At 40.6% G+C, this 18,573-nt stretch overlaps 1 long non-coding RNA gene across 1 annotated transcript in view; it reads right to left on the minus strand.

Moving 5' to 3' along the window:
* Positions 1-1,438: 1,438 nt before the first annotated feature.
* The window catches only part of LOC126950504 (uncharacterized), a 31,780-nt gene continuing 14,645 nt past the window's right edge, over positions 1,439-18,573 (minus strand). The window contains exons 2-4 of the long non-coding RNA XR_007724183.1: positions 3,168-3,227; positions 2,168-2,294; positions 1,439-1,972 (exon numbers count right to left, since the gene is read on the minus strand). This is a non-coding gene — a long non-coding RNA (uncharacterized LOC126950504). The remainder of the gene's footprint in view (positions 1,973-2,167; positions 2,295-3,167; positions 3,228-18,573) is intronic.

The raw sequence follows: 18,573 nt of genomic DNA on the forward strand, positions 1-18,573 counted from the left end.
AAAAACCCGCCCAGCTGCTCTTTAAAAAAGAAAAAAAAAAGCCCATGGGGACCAAAAACATTGACTAATAATTTTTGAATCCATCTCCAAAATGTATTCATCTCTGCCAAGGTCAGGTTTGGTCACCGCATGACTGGAGGTCTGGGCATGCTATTCCCAGTTTTATTTTTACAGTAGTTATGGAGCCCTTTATATTTTCAAGGGCCCCCCTGTCACTTATTACCCACCCATCCAGACCACCCACTCACACTCCCACACACAATATGTCCAGACACACCCACAAATACCCAGATTCTTTCAACCTTATGGTGGTTCAAGCTATCAGAATACTGTTTGCTACAAATGACTTTGCTTTACATACTTGGAATTTCCCAAAATAAATCTGTTTCCCTCTCTGGAGACCAATCTGTGGATGTTACCAATAGGCAAACATTTATGGAGCACCTACTGTGTGTAAGGCACAGATGAATGTGGGGGCTAAAAGAAACTCACCAGGAGGCAGAGAAGTCCAAGAGTTCCACTCTGCTGAGGAGGCGTGTGTGTGTGTGTGTGTGTATGTGTGTGTGTGTGTGAGAATGTGTTGTGAGAGAGTGTGTGTGTTAGAAACAGTGTGTGTGTGTGTGTGTGTGTGAGAGAATGTGTTGTGAGAGAGAGTGTTAGAAAGTGTGTGTGTGTGAGAGAGAGTGTTGTGAGAGAGAGTGTGTGTGTTAGAAACAGTGTGTGTGTGTGTGAGAGAATGTGTTGTGAGACAGAGTGTGTGTTAGAAACAGTGGTGTGTGTGAGAGAGTGTTGTGAGAGAGAGTGTGTGTGTTAGAAACAGTGTGTGTGTGTGTGAGAGAATGTGTTGTGAGACAGAGTGTGTGTTAGAAACAGTGTGTGTGTGTGAGAGAGAGTGTTGTGAGAGTGTGTGTGTTAGAAACAGTGTGTGTGTGTGCGCGCGTGTGCTTGGGGGTGTATATCTGAATCAAGAAAACTTTTCTGTCACCCACGTTTCCCCTTCCCACCTTCCTTTCTCTTCTCCTTGATTCATTTTTTTCTCTCTAGTTCTTCGTATTGTGTAAATATATGTCTCTATTGTCTCCATCCCTCCCCTGTCTTTTTTTCTGCTAAGACAAATCCACCCTAGAATTTCTGTCCGACATGGAAGCTATCACTGTGCTTTTCTCACTTACTTAAAAACTTTCATGAAGGTAGTTGCTGTGGCCATACAAATCCTACAAGCATAGAAGGAGGGCAAATGCTTGTCCCAATTCATAAAAACTGGCTCTGAGGACACTACATTCCTCCACATCCTACACATTGGTGCCTGCCTATCGGAAAGACCAGGAAGGAGGCGCTCCCGCTGCTGCCGTGCGGCGCAGACCGTTGGCTGCAGTGTGGACTCGCAGCCTTCCCAAACCTCCCTGAGCCCTGACCCCTTAAGATAATTTATGAGGTGTCAGGATATTCTGACCACAAGGTCGGAATAGAATGGTTTTTACACTTCAGCTGCCATGAAAGAGAAACAATTTAATTCTGTTTCACTCTGGCACTGTCTGTTTTCAGAACGAACAGGGGGATTTGGGTCGCCTTGAGATTATTTGTCTAAGCACAGACCAAGACTGCTGTTGAGACTTCAGATGTCTGATTTCCACTCTGGCTTCCTTCTCCTTTCTTCCCAGATAGAGAGGGAGGCACTTGCCTTTCCTATTGTACCAAAATGGGACCGGAGTCCATTTCACCCAAGCAACTGCTGTGTGCTGGTGAATAAAGCAGATTTCTTAGGTCACCTCCATCCTCTTTTAGTGGGAAAGAGTGGTTTGAGTAAGGAAGGGGTATGAGTCCTCTCCTAAATTCAGCAGGCCCCGTGGTCTCTGCCAAATCGTGGTCTTGAGTCTGAAGCAGTGTTTCCCTTGGCTTGGAAGCTCATCTTCCTGGCTCCTCTTGAAGCTACAGAACCATAGACATTCCGCTGAGTAGCCTGAAGCTCTGCCTGCCAGGAAAACCCAATGTCTCCTCAGAGAAATCTCAGAGTAGGAGTGCAGCTTCACCCAGCAGCCAAGAAGACAATCTTAAGGCAAGTCGGCTTTCCCAGGACCTCCCCCGACAACCCTCTCCTCTTAAGCCAGACTGGGAAGGTTGTCTGAGAATCACAATCTGACATATGATTTCACTATAAAACACTCACCCAGGAAGTTCGCATAATAGGAAGGGGTCCCTGGATTCCTGAGCTTCGAAGCAACAGGCCTTTCGGGATGGTTCATGTGATCTTCTTAGAGAAACTCATCTTCTGGGATCTGGCCACACGTCAGGCACTAGAAAGAGATAAAATAGAATACATTTTATCAATATTGTAAAATGTAAATGGAATGAAGTAAATCTCTACACAGATAGGCAATCATCTTTAAGAAATATTAAGTGAAAAAGAAATGGTACGACACAGAATAATATGGTGCCGTGTGTATAAAAAGAGGCAGCTATATAGTAACACATACTTAATTAGACATAGCTTAGGAAAACAGAAAAAGCTTGTTTGAGAGTCTGTCTTTAGAAAAGAGAACTAGAAGCCTGGGGGGGATAGGAATTCAAATGATTTTCTTCTCACTACATCTTGGGGGGTGTTTTTCGAACTGTTTTTTAACCAAAAACTCATGCTACCTATAGAAAGCACTTTTCAAGTTAATTAATAAAGTAAAATCCCAGATAAGGTCAAGGGAAAGGAGGAGTAAGATGGAAAGCAAATGATTTAAGCTTAATGCCGGGCCAGCCAATTCTCAAAAAACCACTCCCTTCAATTAAAGCAACAAATTCTTGGTGGGAAGGGTAAATGAGCTATTTTGTAAATGACCTCTTTGAGTTCCCTTAATAGTAGTACTTAAATGCTTATGGAAGAATTCCTTACTTTCATGTGGGTGAGAAGATTACTCCCCCCACAAAAAAAAATTCAGTCAATGGGATAGAGGCTCCTATAATTTAACATCCAATAAGCCTCAGTTTCAAACAAAGTGCTGAGTCAAACTGGTTTGCTTGCCCTTCTGCTCTAGTCAGAGTTTCTAAAGTTTCTTCTCTCTACTATTGTCCCAGTTATAATTATCTTTCCCATTTCCAGACAATGTTATTTATCCAAGCCAGGGAGGTGTATAGGAAAGAGCATTGACTACTAGGTAAAATAACATACTGTCCAGTACCAGCTGTCTCTGTATTAACATGGAAAATCATTTCATCTCTCTGGGCTTCAGTTTCCTCATCTGTAAAGAGAGAGATTTGAATGAGATACATTACCTTAAAATACCTTAAATATTATAAATCTCTAATTCTATGAAAATACAGTTATCAGGCTGCGTGCAGATGGAGAATGGAACATTCTGTGAGCTTGTCATGGAGTTCCACAGTTCCATCTGACCTTTAGGCAGATGCATATATGAAACTACCTTCTGACTTACTTCTTCAATAATTATGAACAATTGGGCTGCTGTCCCAAAGGTAAGACTTCACCACTAGACCACAAAAACAAGATTCTCAAAGTCCATTCTGCCTTGCCATATGACAAACAGAAGAAACTGCTACATTATAAACTAAGCCTCAGAGGTATCCTGATATTGCCCCAAGACCTTGGAATGGATGACCCAGTGCCCCATTCATTATCTGAGAGGCAGAGCTTGCCACTGAGTGACACATCCCTGCTTAGACAAGAAATGCCACCAAAATGAAGGCCCCTCTTCCCATTCTCCATCCCATTGCAGGTGTCTGGAATATCAGAAGGTATTTCTTCTATGTCAGTGAAAGACAATGTACTCTGGTAGAGCAGCCTAGTAGTGCTATTATGGTCCAGGTGCACCAGAAAGGCCAGTGACATGGTGAGAAACAGAAAAAAAGAACTGCCAGGACAGCAGTGCCCATCAACCCATGCTACTCTCAGAGGTGATGACCTAAGAACTCAGTTGGTTATTAGTCAACCTGAAACATGTCTGATTATTACTTTGCAAATTTCTTCTCCTCCAACATGTTTCCATTCAAAATATAACTGATTCTCATTTATTTCCCCAAACATTGCAATTTATCATTGCCACATGTGTCCTTTTCTCCTCAACCTTATAACACAGTGTTGATTGGTCTTCTTTATTAGCTGTATTTTTACCATTTATAACCTTGCTATGGCCTCAGTACTCTAAGACGCTAGGTAAAACACAGACACTAGAGAGATAATATAGTCCAGGGGTTAAGAACATGAACTGTGGAGCCAGAATATCTGGGTCGAATTCCAGTTCTGGCCTTGACAATATGGCAGCTAGAGTAGATCATTGGTGGCCAGTAGCTTTGAACCTGCTGCTCATGAGCCTGTATGTCCCCACCCAGGAGCTGTTGCACCAGGCCCTGCTCTATCACAAGAAGGTTGTTGATCATTTAGAGAATTCAAACAATGAAAGGCTCCTTGATAAAATATCAAAAACGAGCTAAATTGGTGAAGGCTCTAGCTGGTAGTAATTTAATGAAATTAAGTTTCAAGTGAATGAAAAGGAAAAACTTAAGGCTGCCAGGTTTTAAATGTTTGGCTGTGGTTCTAAAATTGATCCAAGATTATTAGCCATTGAATAGGTTAAGAAAAAGTGGTTGAAGAAGCCATGATCATCAAAAGCAGAGATATTGACAAGGAACTATGCCTTTCTCCCATGAAGCTGCACTGCTCCATGCTAACTGAAGATGCAATCACAATGGCCCTAATAGACTGCAAACTGAAAACGAATTCTAAAAAAGAAGAGGCACAGAAGAAATAAGCCAATAGATAAACTTCCATTGGATCAAGTCAGTTGTTTACCTACTCTCAGTGTAATCACCTTAAATGTTAAAAAATTCCTTATGCTATAATTAAAGAGCTATGGATATGCACAATACTTTGCTGTTCAAATTGTTGCTCTAATACAACTTAAATACATACATTACTTGTTCAGAGTTCTTTGGTTTTTTCAACTTCCTTATACAGCCTTAATATTTATTGTGAATTATGTAACTGTTGCTAAGATGGCTTCTTGATGAATTGCTAACGATTTCCAAAAAGTGCTTATGTTTAAGAGTGAAGTATATAAATATTCCAATTTTCCCAAATCAATTTGTAATGAAAGAGATGCTATTAAAAATTTCAGTATGATTATTTGAAAGGGCCAACCATTGTGCATAAATAGCATTATTGGGAAAATGTAAGAAACCAACAAAAGAAAAAAAAATCATAGATCTGCCATTTACTAGCTGTGTTAAGTTTGGGGAAGTTCTTCACCTGTCTGTGTCAGTTTCCTCATGGAAAAAAATGGGATGATAACAGACCCTACTTTGTAGTGTGGTCACAACAGTTAAATGACCATGGAGAAAGTCCTAAGAACAGCAGCTGACATGTTGTAAACACTATATATTGACATCCTCGTCGTCATCATCATCATCATCATCAATTAGCAATCTGGAATATTAGACTATTCTTATGGCCATTGACACACTGTGCTGTGTTCTTAAAAAGGGTGATAAACTTACTTTTGAATCTTTCAGACATTTCCAGAGTCCCTGTCTCACCCCTTTGTCATGACTGCAGTGAACTCTGTTTCTCCTTGTGCTGTGCCACATGTAATGTTCCATCCATCTTCAGTGACATATTTACTTATTTACATGCCTATCCCTCACTTGTCTATATCTCCTCTCAAAAAAATAAAGCTTGTCTTGTTCTTTAGTTTTTAGTCATTCTCCTCTACTTTTCTGCTCACAATTCTCCTGGTATTTAGATTAGAATACTAACAGAATATACAAAAGTTTGAAAGAAAGAGGCAAACCAACTGTAACTTTCCATAGGATGCTGTCTTCTTCCCCATCTTTGCTTCCTCAAGGCAAAATATTCCATACAGGTTTGCTCTCAGTTGAGGGAAATTAAGGAAGATATTTTTTCCCTGTGAAATGGATAAGGTGGTATAGCAGACAGTGTTCACTGTTTATGCAACATCCATTTTGCCCTCTTACTTGCTAATTAAACTCCAAACATATTCAGGTAGCAAGCAGACATCTTGTATTTTTGAAGAAGTTTAGCTCCTTCTCTGGCCCCACTTGCCATTCCATTTCCTCTGCCAGCGATCAGAAGTGGGCATGTAACCCAGACCTGGCTAATGACACATAAGAGAAAGTGTGCTAGGGAGTTGAGTGGAAGCAGTTTCTGGAAACTATTTCCTTTCCTTAAAAAACAAAAACGAAAAAAAAAAAAAAAAAAAAGATCCTCAAAAGAAGAAAAACTTTTTCCCTCTGTCTCTAAATGTAATAATGTAATTAGGTGAGATATGATCCTAGGAGCTATGACAGATCTCTTAGCATAATGAGGTACAAATCTAAGGAACACAAGCCAACATACTCAAAATGGTAGTATAAAAAGAAACAAAGAATGGAGGACCTGGAAGACATCAATGAGCCACTGTGACTGCCTTGAAAGAGTCCATCTCCAGACTTCTTTTTGTAAAGTGTAAAGCTATGGTAATTTGGTCTCTGTTACTTGATAGTTGATTCTAACAAATACAAATGTGCATTTTCCAAGGACTGTTGAGTCCTTTGTAATAACACATGCATTCATCCTTGAGCATCCCCTGTGAGTTTTAATAAATACATTTAATAAATAATTATTTAATATAAAGACCTTTCTATATTTCAAAGTACTATCACATTCCTATTTCATTTCTTCTTTATAGATTATACTATTAAAAACTACTGGCCAAGTGCAGTGGCTCATGCCTGTAATCCCAGCACTTTAGGAGGCCAAGGTGGGCAAATTACTTCAGGTCAGGAGTTCAAGACCAGCCTGGCCAACATGATGAAACCTCATCTCTACTAAAAGAAAAATACAAAAATTAGCCAGGTGTGGTGGCACACACTTAAGAGTCCCAGCTACTTGGGAGGCTGAGGCAGAATTGCTTGAACCCAGGAGATGGAGGTTGCAGTGAGCCAATCACACCACTATACTCCAGCCTGGCAACAGAGCAAGACACTGTCTAAAAAAAAGAAAGATTTATTATATGTGTTTGTCTGTTTTAATGCTGCTATAAAGACATACCCAAGACTGGGTAATTTATAAAGGAAAGAGGTTTAATTGACTCACAGTTCAGCATGTCTGGGGAGGCCTTGGGAAACTTACCATCGTGGCAGAAGGAGAAGTGAACACATCCTTTTTCACATGGCAGGAAGGAGAAGAATGAGAATCAAGTGAAGGGGGAAGCCGCTTATAAAACCATCAGATCTTGTGAGAACTTCCTCACTATCACAAGAACAGCACGAGGGAAACCACTCCCATAATTCAATTAACTCCCACTGGGTCCCTCCCACTACATGTGGGGATTATGGGAACTATAATTCAAGATGAGATTTGCATGGGGACACAGCCATATAATTCCACCCTGGACCCTCCCAAATTTCATGTCTTCACATTTCAAAACACATTCATGACTTTCCAACAGTCCCCCAAAATCTTAGCTCATTCTAGCATTAACCCAAAAGTCCAAGTCCAATGTCTCATCTGGGACAAGGCAAGTCCCTTCTGCCTATGAGCCTATAAAATCAAAAGCAACTTAGTTGCTTCTTAGATACAATGGGGGTACAGGCATTGAGTAAATACACCCATTCCAAGTGGGAGAAATTGGCCAAAAGAAGAGGTTTATAGGCCCTATGCAAGTCCAAAATCCAACGAGGCAGTCATTATACCTTAAAGTTCCAAAATGATCTCCTTTGAAACCATGTCTCGAATCCAGGTCATGCTGATGCAAGAGGTGGGTTCCCACAGCCTTGGGCAGCTCCACCTCTGTAGCTTTGCAGGGTACAGCCTTCCTCCTGGCTGCTTTCATGGGCTGACATTGAGTGCCAGCAGCTTTTCCAGGTGCATGGTACGAGCTGTCAGTGGATCTACCATTTTGGGGTCTGGAGGCTGGTGGCCTTCTTCTCACAGCCCCACTAGACAGTGCCCCAGTGGGGACTCTGTGTGGGGGATCTGACCTAACAGTTTCCTTCCACACTGCTCTAGCAGAGGTTCTTTACGAGAGCTCTACCCCCGCAGCAAACTTCTGCATGAACACCCAGGCATTTCCAAACATCCTCTGAAATATAGACAGAGGCTCCCAAACCTCAATTCTTGATTTCTATGCACCTGCAGGCCAACACCACATGTAAACTGCCAAGGCTTGGGGCTTACACCCTCTGAAGCAATGGCCTGAGCTGTAGGTTGGCCCCTTTTAGCCACAGCTGGAGCTGAAGCAGCTGGAACACTGGGCACCAAGTCCTGAGGCTGCATAGAGCAGGTGGGCCCTGGGCCCAGCCCACAAAACCATTTTTTCCTCCTAGACCTCTGGGCCTGTGATGGGAGGAGCTGCCATGAAGGTCTCTGACATGCCCTGGAGACATTTTCCCCATTGTCTTGGTAATTAACATTTGGCTCCTCATAACTTATGCAAATTTCTAGAGCCAGCTTCAATTTCTCCCCAGAAAATGAGGTTTCCTTTTCTATTGCATTGCGAGGCTACAAATTTCCCAAATTTTAATGCTCTGCTTCCTCTTGAATGTCTTGCCACTTAGAAATTTCTTCCACCAGATACCCTAAATCATCTCTCTCAAGTTCAAAGCCCACCAATCTTTAGGTAGGAGCAAAATACTGCCAGTCTCTTTGCACAGCAAGAATGAACTTTACTCTAGTTCCCAATAGGTTCCTCATCTCCATCTGAGACCACCTCAGCCTGGACTTCATTGTCCATATCACTATTAGCATTTTTGTCAAAGCCATTCAACAAGTCTCTAGGACATTCCAAACTTTCCCACATCTTCCTGTCTTCTGAGACCTCCAAGTCTCTAGGAAGTTTCAAACTTTCCCACATTTTCCTGTCTTATTGTGAGCCCTCCAAACATTCCAACCTTTGCCTGTTACCCAGTTCCAAAATTGCTTCTACATTTTCAGGTATTTTTATAGCAGTACCCTGCTCTGTGCAGTACCAATTTACTGTATTAGGACATTCTCATGCTGCTATAAGGAGATACCTGAGACTGGGTAATTTATTATACAAAGGAAAGATGCTTAATTGACTCATAGTTCAGCATGGCTGAGGAGGTCTCAGAAAACTTACAAACATGGCAGAAGGGGAAGCAAAGACATCCTTCTTCACAAAGTGGCAGGAAGGAGAAGAATGAGAATTCAGCGAAGGGGGAAGCCCCTAATAAAGCCATCAGATCTTGTGAGAACTTCCTCACTATCACAAGGACAGCATGGGAGAAACCACCCCCATGATTCAATTATCTCCCACCAGGTCCCTCCCACCACATGTGGGGATTATGGGAACCACAATTTAAGATGAGATTTGGATGGGGACGCAGCCAAACCATATAATCATATAAGCATTTTAATTACCTTATTTCAATTAACTTCCAAATTTTCACAAGTCTAAAGTTAAGTTTTATACTCTTAAATTATAAATTTAAAGTTTAATTACAACACTGATTATTTCAACCTTTCTCCCGCAATATTTTTCATGTCTCCTAGAGAGGTTTTGGCTAAAAGCATGGATTTGGAGTTAGAGATACCCAAAGTCATATTTACTAGCCATGTAAATAAATAAATTAATTATTCCTTTCTGATACTTCATTTGCCTTTCTTAAAATAATATTTAGGCCCATTACCAAGATGTGATGAGATGACATAAGTAAGAGGCTTCACTAAACCTTGACACAGAGTGAAAAGTCAAAAATATATAGAGAAAATGGAAAGAAGGAAGTGAGGGAGGGGAAGAAAAAAGTGATAGAGAAAAAAAGAAAACATGAAGAGAAGGAGAAGGATAGGCAAAAGAAAAAAGGGAAAAGAAATGCAAGAAGAGACAGGAAAAAGAAGAAGGAGGAGAAGGAGGTAGGGGACAGAAACAAAGGACAGGGCAGAATAGGGAAAAGAAGAGGAAGAAGAACAAGAAGGTAAGAGGAAAAGTGATGATGCTGATGACGATGACAATGACAATCATGATGAGGAGGAGGATGTTTATTTTAACACAGAGATGAACACTGAGAAACAGAAAGGTTGAAGTATGTTTTAAAGCCCAGACAAATCCCTAATCATCTGCAACTTAATGCAATATGATTTTTCCCCATAAAGCTTTGGTATTATACATGGTGACTCTCTTATATGCAGTTTGAATCCAGCTATTCCAAATATTACTACAAAAAAATTACTGTTTAGTTAAAGGATTATAAAACTTGGGTAATAATCCTCATATTTCAAAGAAATGGATGACTCATTAAGATTCCAGTGCAATCAAAGAACCTGGAGAAATCCCTGGAGTTAGTTTTAGTCAAATATGAGACACAGCTAAATTAAATGAGCAAAAAATAAAATAAGTGATTCATTGAGTTTCTTATATAATGACCAGATGCTCTCCTTCTTCAATAATGGCAGAAGAAGAGGAAAGAGCCTTTTTTTCCCAACATAAGAGAGAGGTCTTCTTAACAGTGAGGGCTGATAAAAGCCCCTTAGTTACCATCTCACTGGTTACAAGTCACTTCCTACAGAAAATTTAAAGCACAGTCAAGCGAGGGTAAAAGGCAGTGCAAATGAAGATAGGTGGAGAACTAGAATGAGCTCTCAGAGGACCTTCTAGGCCAACACTTTTGTACCGCAGTCAATTCTCATTTGCTTTCCATAATGGGCTATTGGCGGAGGGGGAAGTTAAAACCTTTTACTTCTTTAGGTTTGCTTGTGAACATCAGCCTCTCTTTGTTTTCTAATCTCTCTGATGCTGACATGGGTCCTACATCTGTAGCATTCTCCTTCTTGCTATGAAAAACACATGCAGCCTTCCCTTCTCTCTGTCCTTCCTGCTCCACTGTACTTATGGTTCCAGCTTTCATTAACAGGCATTGAAGCCTGAGCCTTTCTGAATTTTCCAAGTGCTGTAATTCTCCCAGCCTCCCCAACATTTTAGGTTGCATTATCATTAGCAATCATTTCTCAGACACGTCCATGGATATTGTTGTTAGTTCTCATCTTCCTTCTACAAAGTTAGAGTTTAATCTAACGCTATCCCTTATCATCATCACTGTAACCTTCACCCTTTAGATCAGATGCCATCACCTTTGCATTTAAGATTTCACTTTGGAATCTTACCTTGCAGCACAATTCCAGTAGAATGACTTAACCCAAAAAAGGGGGGGAAAAAAAAAGGAAACTCTTGCATTGACCTGAATTAATAATGGAGAAAGGGGAGAAGTCTAATCTTTCCAGTGCAGAAGATGTGTGCATTGTTTGTCACGAGTAGCCCTTGGGGAGGGAGAGATTTCAAGTTCAGCATTTATGTGGCACATTTTTCAATTAGACAATATACTGTATGGTATTTCCCTTCCTCCCCCAACCCCGTCTCTTTTATTACCACATGACTTCATCTCCCCATGTGACTGACAGAGTCCACTGGGCTCAACACTGATAAAAAACATCTGTGGGAGAAAAATTGCAATTTAGAAAACAATTAAGTACATCATTTTCTATTCATTTAGTTGGCTAGAGAAAGAAAAGTTCTTTCAAAGAAGTAACTTGATCTACAATGGTCAGGGATTAAAGGACACGCAGATCTGTTTTCTCCAGGCTGTAGTGTGGAGGAATGCATCCTAACTCAGAGGGCTACATGTAGACAGACACCTCTATGTTGCAAGTTTTAACAAAGAATAAACTACTGAGAGTTTCCCTATGTTTCCGATGTCTTCTGATTTTTAAGACATTCTTCTATTCTTATTGAATTTGCGAGAACTTAAGAGCTTCCTTAAAGGATATGTATTTCTCGCTGTCAAATGCTCACCATATGCTCATTTGTTATGGGAACTCTGTAAGTGAACCTTGGTTTACTGTTAAAGACCCTATCTGAAAGACTGAGGGGTGGGGTGTGTGTGCACATGTGTGTGTGTGTGTGTGTGTATGCTGACTTTCCCTTTCATTTTTTCCTCACTAGCTCTGTGAGAACCCAAGAGTCCATCACTCTGAGCTCAGAATCTTTATGAACCATGGCCTTACTTTTTATCTGCAAAACCTTAAAGAAAAAATTTTAATACCAACAGGATTGATTCTGGGTGTCTCCTCCCTGGCCAGAAGCATATTTCTAGGTTATAACCACTGCTCTCACTTACTGAGTATCTACTGTAGAACAGTCACTGTAATTCACACCTTGATTAAAATATCTCAGTTATTTGTCACATCAATCCCATTAAGTAGGCGTTGTCACTCCCATATTTTACAGACGAGAAATTGATAATCCTATTTTAAAGCACTAAAATGCTTACCCACAGAAAACAAGAATGATTTGAACTCGTATTTCTCAGCTTCTTAAGTTCATGCTCTAAATAACAAATCCAGAAAATTAGCAGCTAGGAAATAAACCCTAAAAAGTCTCATCCATTGATAAGTCTGAAATGAAAGTTTCTTGCCACATTTAAATAAGGAACATACACAAAGTAACTATTTAGCACCAGGCCCAAGGTTGTTCTTTAGTGAAACCATCTCTACCCATTACCCCACTCTTATCTTTTCTCAAACTTCACAGTGCACATAAGATTATCAAGTACACTAGGCTGGGCGCAGTGGCTCAGGCTTGTAGTCCCAGCACTTTGGGAGGCGAAGGCAAGTGGATCACCTAAGGTCAGGAGTTCGAGACCAGGCTGGCCAACATGCTGAAACCCCGTCTCTACTAAAAATACAAAAAGCTAGCCAAGAGGGGGTAGTGTGTGCCTGTAATCCCAGCTACTTGGGAGGCTGAGACAGGAGAATCGCTTGAACCTGGGAGATGGAGGTTGCAGTGAGCCAAGATCACACCACTGCACTCCAGCCTGGGCAACAGAGCGAGACTCCAACTAAAAAAAAAAAAAAAAAATAGAGGTTTATCAAGTACACTAGTGAAGCTTTATTACAATACCCACTTATCATCACCTCTCTGTTCTAAAGACTTAAAAACAAGATCCAGAAGCAAGCATTTCATGCTATTGGTAGAGAAGCAGTGACTATTATGAACCCCCATTCGAAGAAGGGGCCAATCAGTGGAAAAGGTCCTAAGGAGACCTCACTCATTTTCTTTTCAAGTTTGCCTTGTGAACCAGCATAACACATACCTACTTTCATAGCATGTGTTTCATTTTGCCTACGGTAGTCAGGGAATGTAATTACAATAATATCATGAAGCCACCTGGAAGTGCAGGTTAGGGCATGCTCATTTTACAATGAACCACAGTTGACAGACAGGATTACTCCAAAAATGGAGCACATTGGCACTAGAAAAGCTGGAGGCTGGGAAACATGAACAAAGAGCAGATCTTAGGTCGGTGAATGGATGTTAAAGTAGAGAGAAAAGGGGAGTGTGGGTTGCACAGCATTTAAAAGGCAGAGGGAGCTGGCAGAGGGAGCTGACAGTGGAGTCACTGGTGGAGCTGTGGTTGAACCAAGAAGTCTAAAGTCTACTGAAATTCAAGGGTTTTAGTCTCTGGGTAGGAAATCCAGGGATGATCTTGTAGCTCACAAAAGTTAGAAGACTGCTAGAAACAGTCTTATTTCACATAAGAGGCAAGGGAGTGGAAAAAAATACCTGGATTCCAGCAGTAGACTGCTTGGGGACCTGAATAATATTTCTGCTATAGGTGAGAGATGGGGAGATAACTGTGGGCTAGAATGTTCAAGATAAATCTGATAAAGGAGGTCTCTTAGTGGAATTTAAGGTGAGATGAGAACAAATCAGGATGGCTTGCTTGTTAGAGGTGAACAATTCAACAACAGGAAGAAGATAAAAGTGAGCATGGTGACATCAAGAAAAAGATTTAATGACAACTGTAATGGTTTAAATGTGTCCCCCAAAAGGCATATGTTGGAAACTTAATCCCAAGTGCAACAGTGGTGGGAGGTGGGGCCTAATGGGATGTGTTTAAATCATGAGGACTCCCATGAGGACTCCTGCCCTCATAAATGGATAAATGCCAATTATAAAAGGACTTGAGGCTGTGAATTCAATCTTATGTTAAATGTCATGTTCTCTCACCATGTGATGCCTTCTGCTATGTTGTAATGCAGCAAGAAGGCCCTCACTAGATATGGTCCCTTGATCTTGGACTTCTCAGCCTCCAGAACTGTGAGCCAAATAAACTACTATTGTTTATAAGTTGCCCACTCTGTGATATTCTGTTATAGCAGAAAAAAAAAAGAAAAAGAAAAAGAAATACTAAGACAATTACTGAACCCCCTGCTACCCACCCCACCCCGCCCTTCCCCATCATGAGTGCAAAAAGCAATGAGCAGATTCTTCTGTTGGTTTTGATAATAAGAAAAAGATAGCTACCTTTTTCTGGGTCAAACAGGCTGGCTGAGGAAGGGAAGAGTTGTTCATGGTATGTTGGTTTCAGTTTTTATTTTTATTTTTTTGTTTGTTTGGGTTTGGTTTGATTTTAACCTCACTAGGTCAGCTCAGGACGAGGCAATTCACATTCAAAGGTATTGCTGAAATTATCTGAACCATTTGTCTTCCTTGACTTTAAAACCAGGCAGAAAATGTTGCAAAATAATATTTCCAATCTCTCTGGCCTCTATTTGTGCCAAGAGTGCCCCAGGACTGCCCTCAGAAAGGCAGGAGCCCTTCAGATCATCAGGAAACCCTGGAGCTTGCTAATAAAAAGAAAATGATTTTCCATACAAAGTAAACAGATCCCTCTTGCACATCTAAAAGGATTTGGCTTCACATGCTGGTGAAGGTTTAGGGTGGAGTTTTAATTTTCAAATTACAGAAGCTTATTCTGAGCTTGAATTTTCATATTATTCTTCAAAGCACAACAGAACCCCCTGTCAGGAGATAGCCAGCAACTGCATTCTTGAAGCAGCTGTCAACTAGCCTATGTTTCGTTTTCCGCCCTGAATGTGAGGTTTCTTTCAGGGACCCAGCAGAAGTCCTGTAGGAACCAAGAAGTGATTAGAGGATCTACTGTCACTTAGAAAAGTTGCTTCTGTAGAATGTAGTCTGCCCTAGTTTTTCACAAAACTGAAACAGTCTTATCTCACGTAAGAGGCAAGGGAGTAGAATCATTTTTCCTGGGTTGAAATTGCTTTGTCATTGCACAGATTAGCAGAAGATTTATATAATAAAATTCTCTATGTGAATTAAAAGACAGACGTACAGAGGCAGAGACAAAGAGAAAGGGGGGGAAGAACCCTTCTCCCTAACATCGTCTTTTTATTTATAAAACACTGCTAAGCTTATTGGCAGAAAGACACCATCTCATGTAACATTCGGGGTGGTCCATTTAAGAGAGTCTCCTTTAACACAGGACAGCTTTAAGTGTGGCCTATTTTAAGTGGGTCACCAGATGTATTCTTTGCCCACTGAAGCTAAGTAAGGTAACTACTTTTAGATGGAAGACTAGGCAAGTATTACAATGTCCTATCCCAGCCAGTGATCATTTCTACATTATCCCTCATTTCAGAGCCTGCACAATTCCACTGTTGACATTAGTGTGGAAACTTGGCCATATCAATAGGGTTACCTAAAGTTAAACCAAAATAAACTTTCCATATCTTAGAAAGTTTGTTATGATGGACAAAAAAAAGGAAAATACATTTGATTCATTGTTCTCTATTTCGAACTCTCCATACTTCTCCTTCCTCCTCATTCTGCCATTACCTGACTTATTGGTGTCCCCAGAGTTGAAGAGGTTTCTTCTCATTTTCTTTATTTCTTGATAAAAATATTTAAGTGACAAATAGATTGTATATATTCAAAATGTAGAACATGATGACTTGATATTTGTATCACCACGACCAAATTCATTAATACATCCCTCACCACCCATGCAGTATATCAGATCCCCAGAACTTGCTCATCTCATAACTGAAAGTCTGTGGGAGGGCAGTGAAGAGCAGAGACAGCATTTCTCTGCCATCCTGGCATGAAGGCCTAGATGATAGTCACTAAGGCTGGAATGAAAAGCTTTACTGGCAGGAACCTGTTGCCTCATCCTGACCTGTAAGTCTCAATATGAGATAATTCCTTTTCCTTCCAACTGGTCTTTGACTTCGCTATCTTTTTCTGTCTGGTATTGTTCACAAGCTTTTCACATATTCTGATTCCATCTCCTACTTTCAGCTCTGCTCTGAACAACTTAAACAAAAACAGGTAAGTATTAAAATGTCAGCTTTTAAGTTATTCATACATTCAATTAACGTTAATGAATACCTACTACATGCTAGCCATTGTGTCTAGGTGCTGGGAATGAAACTGGGAATAACACATATCTGGCTAATGTATGGTGTGAGAGAATGTGCAGACCAGAAAGGAAATTTATTCTGCTTCCAAATCCACTTATATCCTCTGATTTTTTATGGAGATCCCATCAGAGAATCTTACTGCAGTCCTCATTTCATAAACCTTCCGTAAGTGGGATCCCCAAAGAATTCAAGATTTACTAAGGAGAAAGATCTTCTTAGAGCCTCAAACATAAATTAGATGCTCCTACTCCCATTATTATCTTTCTCGGCATTTAACACAATTAAAATTATACATTTATGGGCCAGGTGCAGTGGCTCACCCCTGTAATCCCAGCACTTTGGGAGGCCGAGGCAGGCGAATCACAAGGTCAGGAGTCTGAGATCAGCCTGGCCAATATGGTGAAAGCCCGTCTCTACTAAAAATACAAAAATTAGCCAGGCATGGTGGCACATGCTTTAGTCCCAGCTACTCGGGAGGCTGAGGCAGAATTGCTTGAACCTGGGAGTCAGAGGTTGCAATGAGCTGAGATTGTGTCACTGCACTCCAGTCTGGGCAACAGAGAGAGACTCCATCTCAAAATAAATAAATTTAAATAAATAAATACATAAATACATAAAATTATACATTTATTTGAGTGCATGTTTATTTTATGTCCACTCTTCACCAAATTTTCAAGTTACTTAAATCACGTTGTTACTTGTGTCCCCAGTGCCTAGCATAACACCTGGCATATATCAGGTACCAAAAAAATACTTGTCAGTTTAGTAGTTGAATGAACAATTGAACAAATGAATCAAGTCATTCCTATTATCAGCTTGAAGGAGGACACCAAAAATTGAAATTAATCTTCTTACACGCTTCTCTGAAGGAGGGGCCATGATCATCATGCTTTAGATTTTAAATAATCCTAATGTCTCAGGGAAACTTAACATTTAAATATGCCTGTTTGTACACTGAGTCACCTTCTTGCCAATCATCACAGGGTGGAACTTAAAAGGTAAGAGCATGATCTGAGCATTGCACACCAAGCCCCAGACCAGGGCCTGTGTTCAGGGTGCTCATCTTTCCTTAGCCAAGGATCTAATATCCTACTTTAGACAATTTGGGCTTCTGGCTTCTTAAACCAGTTTTTCTGGAGCCATGCTCTGCAGTCACAAGCTCTGCCCACATTCCAGAGAGGCTTAGGGTTTCTCATTAATCTCTGTCTGGATCATGTCCTCAGATTAGCGACCACTGAAATCTAACCCCTGTCATGGGGAATGAAGAACCTGACCCATACGAAGTTGAGCTGAAAAACTGTTCCTTCTCTGAGACCAGTTGTCTCTGACTTCTCACCTCCCTCAGGCATAGCACGATGACTCAGGGAAGCCATTATTACACTGTCACTACCAAGCAGCCATCCATCACTCCAAAAGATTTATACAGGAGTCCTTTGTACATAACTTAATATTTTTTGTCCATATTTGGAAGAGTCACCAGGCTGTTAAAAGAAAAACAAACAAACAGAGAAAACAACAACACCCCACAAAAATCCTATCCAAAGGTCAGCAACCTCAAAGATCGAAGGTAGATAAGCCCAGCAAGATAAGAAAGAATCAACACAAAAATGTTGAAAACTCAAAAAGCCAGAGTGCCCATTTTCCTCCAAATGCTTGCAACACCTCTCTAACAAAGGCTAAGGCTGAGATGGCTAAAATGACATAAGTCGGCTTCGGAAGGTGGGTAATAATGAACTTTGCTGAGCTAAAGGAACATGTTGTAACACAATGTAAAGAAGCTAAGAATCATGATAAAACAACACAGGAGCTGACAGCCAAAACATTCAGTTTAAAAAGGAACATAACCAACCTGTTAGAGCTGAAAAACACACTACAAGAACTTCACAATGCAATCACAAGTATTAATAGCAGAATAGACCAAGTGCAGGGAAAAAAAAATCAGAACTTGAAGACTATCATTCTGAAATAAGATACACAGACAAGAATAGAGAAATAAAATGAAAAGGAATGAACAAACCTCTGAGAAATATGGGATTATGTAAAGAGACCAAATCTATGACTGATTGGGGTACCTGAAAGAGACGGAAAGAATGGAACCAAGTGGGAAAACATACTTAAGGATATCATCCAGGAGAACTTCCCCAACCTAGCAAGACAGGCCAACATTAAAATTCAGGAAATGCAAAGAACAACAGTAAGATACCTCATGAGAATATTATGCCCAAGAGACAGAATCATCAGATTCTCCAAGGTTGAAATGAAAGAAAAAATGTTAAAGGCAGCCAAAGAGAAAGCCCACATCACCTACAAAGGGAAGCCTATCAGATTAACAGTGG

The sequence above is a fragment of the Macaca thibetana genome, chromosome 1, assembly GCF_024542745.1.
Source record: "Macaca thibetana thibetana isolate TM-01 chromosome 1, ASM2454274v1, whole genome shotgun sequence".
NCBI classification, from domain to species: Eukaryota; Metazoa; Chordata; class Mammalia; order Primates; family Cercopithecidae; genus Macaca; species Macaca thibetana.